Source organism: Arachis ipaensis, chromosome B04 (genome assembly GCF_000816755.2).
Source record: "Arachis ipaensis cultivar K30076 chromosome B04, Araip1.1, whole genome shotgun sequence".
Taxonomy (NCBI): domain Eukaryota; kingdom Viridiplantae; phylum Streptophyta; class Magnoliopsida; order Fabales; family Fabaceae; genus Arachis; species Arachis ipaensis.
This window is the reverse complement of record NC_029788.2, coordinates 11,039,929-11,049,389: the sequence shown is the minus strand read 5'-3', so window position 1 is coordinate 11,049,389 and position 9,461 is coordinate 11,039,929.

The following is a 9,461-nucleotide window of genomic DNA, read 5'->3' as shown; positions in this document are numbered from 1 at the left end:
CAGTATTTTTAACTTAATTACTTGATTTTGTTTAAATCTGATATAAAAAAACTCATAAATAGTAAAAAATAAAATAAAATATTAAATATTACATATCCAAATTAAATAGACGTAACTTATAAGATTTTAATATAATTAGCATCTGGATCAACGAAAATAATTCGGAATAGAACATTATGGATGTAATATTATAAATAATTGTGTAAAAAATGATCCTTTTATAAGAAAAAAAAATTTGAGTAAGAACACTCATTATACATTTAAAGAATAAAAGAGTAAAGTATTATAGTGATAGATGTCTACTTGCATACTGAAGAAGGTATAAGGGCGGGACAATTTAATAAAGTTTTGGAAGTTCTGGAGAGATAGAGTGAGAGTATTATATGTGATGGGTGATTATAATGCAATCCATTCCAATCATAAAAAAGAAGGTGGCCGAATTAAGACCGTAACTTTCATCCAGCAGTTCAATGATTTTATTAATTCCAGGAGGTTAGTAGACATGAGATACAAGGATGATAAATTCACATGGAGCAATTTAATAGACAATTCGAAAGGAGCTTTATTAGAGAAAAGTTGGACAAAATCTTAGTTACAAATAGCTGGCGAACTGAATTTTCAGCGGCTGTTGCGAAGCATCTAGAGGACACAGGTTCTGATCATAGACCGTTACTTCTCAGTTCGGGGATGGAGGAAAGGAGAGGGAAGCGTCGTTTCAGGTTTCAGGAACGCTGATGTGAGAATGAAGAAGTTATTAATCTGATCAAAAGGTCTTGGAAGGTCGACATTCAAGGCTCACCAATGTACAAACTGGTTGGGAAATTAAAACATTGTAGGCATAAGATTGTTGAATGGCAAAAAACCTCTTCCTCTAACTCACAAACCAATATTCAGCACCTTAAGGATCAGATTGTTTAAGAATCCAATAAAGGTTATTCCGAGACAAATGGAAGTAGTATTCGAATATGGGAAGCGGAACTAGAGGAGGCATTGAAACAGGAGCAACGGTATTGGAGAGAAAAATCGAGAGTGCAGTGTGATGCCAGTGCATCTTGGCTAGTTTCACAAGCCATTTTTAGTTTGTTTTAGAGTAGTTTCATGTATTTCTTAGGCAATAAGTAAGTATTTGGATGAGAAATTCATGCTTGTCTTGATTCAATCAAACAGTGTTAATTTTGTGCATTTTCATGAGATTTATGCAAAGAATTGTTTGATGCTATGAATGATGCATTATCTTGTGATTAAGGAAATACTTTGATGCATTTTGTTTGGTGGATGATAGGTAAGAAGAAGCAAAGGAAGGGCAGAGAAGAAGAAGAGCAAGCAACGTTGGTGGCCAAAGTTGGCTCACCAATGTTGCCACAAACTTTGCTCCTAACAGCCTGAAGGGGTCTACTTCAAACAAGAATAACTTGAGCTACAGAGTCCCAAATGAGGTGATTCCAAAAGCATTGGAAAGTAAGAATCCAGAGCTTTCCAAGAATATATGGAACTACATGGTGGACACTAAAATTGAGGGAGAAAATTGCCCCGAAAAGTGCATAGACGAACATAGTACCAACCTGTAGTAAGGCCAGCTAACCTCTGCACCTTCGGCGGAGTATAACTCGAGTAGAGCTCCAAATGATGCGCTTCCAACGGCATTGGAAAGTAGACATTCAGGGCTTTCCAACAATATATAATAGTATGGGGTGGACAATACGTTTGAGCTTCAGAATCTGGCATTGTTACCAATGTTGGTGTAAACGTTGGTGCGCCAACGTTGCCTCCAATGTTGCACACCGACACCAACGATCATGTCCCCTTCAAAGGAGTATAACTTGAGTTGTAGATGTCCAATTGAGATGATTCTAGTTGGGTTAGAAAGCTGACATTCAAAGCTTTCCAACCATATATAATAGTCTATAGTGGGAATGAAATTGGCAACGTTGACAAGAGGACAAAGTAACGTCCCAAGGCTTGATGTGCAACATTATGCAAAAAAGGGTGTCAACGTTGGAGGTAACGCTGCCAAACCAACGTTATCCCCAACGCTCGCGATAAAGGGTTTAGTTTTGGAATTTGAGAATTTAGCATCCACGCACACACGTAGGTGACGCGCATGCGTGGATAGGCCAACGTTGGAGGGAACGTTGCTAGTCCAACGCTGGGTCCAACGTTCGCGATAAGTGTTCGAAAACTGGAGTTGGGGATTTTGCATCGACATGTACGCGTCTATGAAGCGTACGCGTGGGAAGGAATTTCTCTCCAACCTCGCGCGCTTACGCGTGAAATGGCCAAAATTGACCATCCACGCGTACGCATGGATGGGCAAACGTTGGCACTCCAACGTTGAGTCAAACGTCGATGACAGCAACCAGAAACCATTTTTCCAAAGGGGACGTTTGGCCCAACATTTTTGTACAAACGTGATCACCAACGTTAAAGCTAATCTCATTCCAAAATGCACAAATACATAATATGAATGTTAGTTGCCAATGTCCATCATCAAGGAATCAATCCTAACTGCTTCAATCAAGGCCAAGGCCCACATCCAAGTATTTAACGATCCAATTGAAGATGGAAAGAGGGATATAAATAGAAGATATGTTGAAGATTTAGGGAGCTCTTGGGAGGCCCTGAGGGGGCTCTGGGAGTTCAATTCCCTAATTTTCATTTCCTGCACTTTTCTTTTAATTTCTTTTGTACTTTCTTTATTTCTTTCTGCACTTTTCTTTTTCTGTAAATTGAATTGAGCTATGAACAACTAAACCCCTTTCATTGGGTTAGGGAGCTCTATGTAATTCAATGGATCAATATTAGTTTTTGTTCTTCTTCTTCTTTCTTTTCTCTTGATTTTGCTAGAAAACTTTCGTTCTTCATCCAATTGGATAGTTATCTTGGGAAAGAAGCTATTCATAATTGGATCTCCTCTGAACCTTGGAAGAGGAATGAGGAGATCATGCTAAAATTGCTTTCTCACATTGGATTAGATTGGGTTTGGATGGATATAGTGACATGTAATCCTACCAATACTTTGATCTATGAATTTGTGTGGTAGAATCAATGACCAATCTTCATCTCTTCCCATGAGCACTTAAATCAAGGAATTGGGCAATTGTTCATGCTTAGAGAGATTAGATTGCCAAGGAATTGGGATATAATCACCTAAGATTGCCAAGGAGATCAATGAATGCATTTATTGAGGAAGAGATAAAAATGAACTTGATCCGGAGAATTATCACATCTCCTAACCACAATGAATCTTCTACTTTGATCTTATCCATTCTCATTACATTCTGCTCTTTAATTTCATGCTTAATCCCCATTCCCATTTAATTTCATGCAATTTAAGCTTCTGTCATTTAATTTCTTGCAATTTAATTTTTGTCATTTAATCTCTTGCACTTTAAGTTTCCCGCCAATTTACATTCTACAATCTCAACTCAATTTCGATTTAGCTCAACTAGAACAATTCTCCAATTAACGTTGATCAACCAACCAATCCATGTGGGATTCGATCTCACTCTACAGTGAGTTTTTACTTGATGACAATCTGGTGCACTTGCCGGTAGGAAATTGTTGAGAGACAGTTTTCGGGTGAATCAAGTTTATGGCGCCGTTGCCAAGGATTGGTTTTGTATTGACAATTACTAAATTGGAAGATAACTAGATTGAGCAATTTTCTTTTGAATTTTAATTTCAGTTGTTTATCTTCGCTTTCTGCAATTTTAGTTGTTTCCCTTTATTTTTCTTTACTTCTTTACTTTCCAGCAAGCTAACCCACTAACCATTTGATAAATTGCTCTGACCAAGCTAACTATACTCTGTTTTAGTAGAATCTGCACTTGTTGTTTCTTGTACTTGTTCATTGTATGACAGGTAGAAGAAGAGAAACTTCAACCTCTTTTGATAGTGAACCGAAAAGAACCTTCCTAAGATTAAGGAGGGAAGCAAGAGGAAAAATAGCTGTTGGTGCAGAGGAAGAGAAGGAAGACTTTGATACAAACATGGAGGATAATATGGAAAACCATCATGAAGGAGAGGTGAACAATCATGCCAGAGGAGGTGCAGCCAATCCTGCCGGACAAGAAAGGAGAGTTCTAGGGTCCTACATCAATTCAAACCCAGGAAACTATGGTAGCAGCATTCAAAGGCCCATCATCTATGCTAATAATTTCGAGTTGAAGCCACAGCTCATCACATTGGTTGAAAACAGTTGTTCTTTTGGAGGAAGTGCCCAAGAAGACCCTAATCATCATCTCACTAAATTCCTAAGGATATGTGATACAGTAAAGTCAAATGGAGTTCATCCTGATGCCTATAGGTTGCTTCTATTCCCCTTTTCTCTAAGGGATAAAGCATCCAAGTGGCTAGAATCATTTTCAAAGGAGAGCCTCACAACTTGGGAGGATGTAGTCAACAAATTCTTGTTAAGGTTCTATCCTCCACAAAGAGTCAGCAGGATGAGGGCGGAGGTTCAAACATTCAGACAGCAGGATGGTGAAATACTTTATGAGGCATGGGAGAGATTCAAAGATTTGACAAGGAAGTGCCCTCATGATATGTTCAATGAATGGGTGCAGTTGCATATCTTTTATGAAGGACTTTCCTATGAATCAAAGAAGGCTGTAGACCACTCATCTGGAGGCTCACTCAACAAGAAGAAGACGATTGAGGAAGCCATTGATGTCATTGAAACAGTGGCCGAGAATGAGTACTTTTATGCCTCTGAGAGAAGCAATAATAGAGGAGTCATGGAGATGAACAACATGGATGCAATTTTGGCTCAGAACAAGATGATTGCCAAGCAATTGGCAGATCTCACAAAGAAAATAGAAGCAAGCCAGGTAGCAGCAATCCACACCCAACCATCAACATCAGAGGAGTCAAACATAGAGGAAGAAGAAGTTAACTACGTTGGAAATTCTGCAAGACAAGAGCATATAGGAGCCAGAAACCAGCATGAACATGAACCTAAGTTGCCATGCATGAAACTCCATGAACCAAGGATTTGAATTCTCTGAATAAGGACTTGTATCTCTTGTATTTTCATGTTCTATCACTTGCTTGAGGACAAGCAAGATTTAAGTTTGGTGTTGTGATGCCAGGGTATCTTGACTAGTTTCACAAGTCATTTTTAGTTTGTTTTAGAGTAGTTTCATGCATTTCTTAAGCAATAAGTAAGTATTTAGATGAGAAATTCATGCTTGTCTTGATTCAATCAAATAATGTTAATTTTGTGCATTTTCATGAGATTTATGCAAAGAATTATTTGATGCTATGAATGATGCATTTTGTTTGGTGGATGATAGGTAAGAAGAAGCAAAGGAAGGGCAGAGAAGAAGAAGAGCAAGCAACGTTGGTGGCCAAAGTTGGCTCATCAACGTTGCCACAAACTTTGCTCCTAACAGCCTGAAGGGATATACTTCAAACAAGAATAACTTGAGCTACAGAGCCTCAAATGAGGTGATTCCAAAAATATTAGAAAGTAAGAATCCAGAGCTTTCCAAGAATATATGGAACTACATGGTGGACAATAAAATTGAGGGAGAAAACTGCCCCGAAATGTGCATAGACGACATAGTACCAACCTGTAGTAAGGCCAGCTGACCTCTGCACCTTCGATGGAGTATAACTCGAGTTGTAGAGCTCCAAATGATGTGCTTCCAATGGCATTTGAAAGTAGACATTCAGAGCTTTCCAAAAATATATAATAGTATGGAGTGGACAATACGTTTGAGCTTCAAAATCTGGCATTGTTACCAACGTTGGTGTAAACGTTGGTGCGCCAACGTTGCACACCGACACCAGCGACCCTGTCTCCTTCAAAGGAGCATAACTTGAGTTGTAAATGTCCAATTGAGGTGATTTCAGTTGGGTTAGAAAGCTGATATTCAAAGCTTTCCAACCATATATAATAGCCTATAGTGAGAATGAAATTGGCAACGTTGACAAGAGGACAAAGTAACGTCCCAAGGCTTGATGTGCAACATTATGCAAAAAAGGGTGTCAACGTTGGAGGTAATGTTGCCAAACCAACGTTACCCCTAACGCTCGCGATACAAAGTTCAGTTTTGGAATTTGAGAATTTAGCATCCACACGCATGCGTAGGTGACGCGCACGCGTGGATAAGCCAACGTTGGAGGGAACGTTGCTAGTCCAACGCTGGGTCCAACGTTCGCGATAAGTGTTCGAAAACTGGAGTTGGAGATTTTGCATCGACGCGTACGCGTCTATGATGCGTACGCGTGGGAAGGCATTTCTCTCCAACTTCGCGCGCGCATTGGTTACGCTTACGCGTGAAATGGCCAAAATTGACCATCCACGTGTACTTATAGGCACTCCAACGTTGAGTCAAACATCGATGACAGTAACCAGAAACCATTTTTTCAAAGGGGACATTTGGCCCAACATTTTTGTACAAACGTGATCACCAACGTTAACTCATTCCAAAATGCACAAATACAGAATATGAATGTTAGTTGCCAACGTCCATCATCAAGGAATCAATCCTAATTGCTTCAATCAAGGCCAAGACCCACATCCCAGTATTTGACGATCCAATTGAAGATGGAAAGAGGGATATAAATAGAAGAATTGTTGAAGATTTAGGGAGCACTTGGGAGCCCCTGAGGGGGACTCTGGGAGTTCAATTCCCTGATTTTCATTTCCTGCACCTTTCTTTTAATTTCTTTTGTACTTTCTTTATTTCTTTCTGCACTTTTCTTTTTCTGTAAATTGATTTGAACTATGAATGACTAAACCCCTTTCATTGGTTTAGGGAGCTCTGTGTAATTCAATGGATCAATATTAGTTTTCATTCTTCTTCTTCTTTCTTTTCTCTTGATTTTGCTAGAAAGCTTTCGTTCTTCATCTAACTTGAGAAAGAAGCTATTCATAATTGGATATCCTCTGAACCTTGGAAGAGGAATGAGGAGATCATGCTAGAATTGCTTTGTCACATTGGATTAGATTGAGGTTTGGATGGATATAGTGACATGTAATCCTACTAATACTTTGATCTATGAATTTGTGTGGTAGAATCAGTGACCGATCTTCATCTCTTTCCATGAGCACTTAAATCAAGGAATTGGGCAATTGTTCATGCTTAGAGAGATTAGATTGCCAAGGAATTGGGATCTAATCACCTAAGATTGCCAAGGAGATCAATGAATGCATTGATTGAGGAAGAGCTGAAAATAAACTTGATCTGGAGAATTATCACATCTCCAGACCCCAATGATTCCCCTACTATTATCTTACCCATTCTCATTAGATTATGCTCTTTAATTTCATGCTTAATCCCCATTCCCATTTAATTTCATGCAATTTAAGCTTCTGTCATTTAATTTCTCGCAATTTAATTTTTATCATTTAATTTCTTGTACTTTAAGTTTCTCGCCAATTTACATTCTGCAATCTCAACTAAATTTTGATTTAGCTCAACTAGAACAATTCTCCAATTAATGTTGATCAACCAACCAATCCCTGTGGGATTCGACCTCACTCTACAGTGAGTTTTTACTTGACGACAATCCGGTGCACTTGCCGGTAGAAAATTGTTGAGAGACAGTTTTTGGGTGAATCACAGTGGCTTAATTAGGGAAACAAGAACACTAAATTTTTTCATTCCAAATTCTAAGTCAGGAATAGGAAAAATAAGTTAGTGGAGTTGGAGGATGAAGAGGGTGGAGTTGCTAATGATCTGGAGGATATGGCAGCAATAGCGCAAAAATACTTGGAAGATCTCTTTGCTACTAGCCAACCTAGAAACCTAGAAGTGGAGTTTCAAGGTATACCGAACAAGATAAATGTAGCCTCAAACAGGTTCCTGATTTGGCCAGTTACTGAAGCAGAAATAAAAACAACAGTTTATTTCATCAACCCCTTCTCCTCTCCGGGGGAGGATGGTTTTACAGCCAATTTTTTTCAATTTTTTCAGGAGAATATCAAAGCTGACGTGGTTCAGGCAGTAAAGAGTTTTTTCTCTAGCGGTAAAATTCTTAAAGCCTTCAATCACACACATATCTGTCTTATTCCAAAAGTACTGAATACTAAATCTATGAAGCACGTCCGCCCTATAAGCTTAAGCACTATTTTTTACAAAATAATTTCTAAAATTCTGGTTCATAGACTACAAAATGTGATGAACAGAATTATAAGTGATCCCCCAAAGTACTTTTATCAAAGGCAGGTTTAATAACATATTGATTGCTCATGAATATATGCATTTTCTGAAAAATAAGAATTATGGAGATTATGATATGGCATTGAAATAAGATATGAGTAAGGCTTATGATTGGGTTGAATGGAGTTTTGTGTGGAATATAATGCAGAAATTGAAATTTTGTGAAAAATGGATGGTTTGGATAAAGGAACTTATGACAACAGTTTCCTATTTTGTTACTGTGGAAGGTCAACTTCATGGTTTTTTCAAGCCACATAGAGAGTTACGACAATGTGACCTTATATCCCCCTATCTATTCCTATTTTGTGCAGAGAGACTCTCCCATCTACTCCACAAAGGAGAACAGAGACTGGAAATATCCGATTTGAGACTCAATAAGAGGTGTCTTAAAATCAACCATTTATTTTTCGCAGATAATTCAATACTTTTTAGCAAAGCAAGTGAGGAAAAATGACAAAACTTGCTTTGGATTTTACAGGTTTATGAGGAAATAAGTGGGCAAAAGGTTAATCTTGATAAGCCATCTGCTTTTTTTAGCAAAAATATCCCAATTCACATTCGTGACCAACTAGCTCAAATTCTTTTGATACCACACATTGGAAATCAGAACAAATATCTGGGCCTCCCAGCAGTGATTCAGAGATCCAAAAAGGCTACTTTCAACTACATTAAGGATAGGGTGACTCAGAAATTGAGTCATTAGAAATGAGCTCTTTTATCTACTAGTGGCAGAGAAGTAGGGGTGTTCATGGGTCGGGTGAAACTGGATTTGTCCTGACCCAGATCCGACCTTAAATATACACCGGGTCTATTTTTTAGATTCTAACCTGATTCTAAACCCGATAAAACCTAAATATTTCTGGGCCACAACTATACCGGGTCCAAACCGGATAAAAATCGGGTCTTTTAAGCTTTAACAATAATTTATAAAGAAATTTATTTATAAAAAAACTTATTTATGATGCACTTATTTATAAGGAAGAAACTTGTTACCGAAAAGTTGATATCCATATTTGAACTTGAATTTGACCATAAATTCTAATTTGATGCGTCTTTGATCTATTTGGTAATTCAACAAGTGTTATTAAAAATAAAACAATAAGCTTATAATTAATATAAGGGATAAGTATTATTTTGGTCCCAAACATTAAAGATCAGAATTGAAACCATCCTTGATGTAATTTTTTATTTAGAATCGTCCTTAACATTTTATTTCGTATTAAAATCGTTCTTTTTAATAAAATTTTTTATTTTATTACTAAATTACCCCTATTAATAAAAAACTTATAA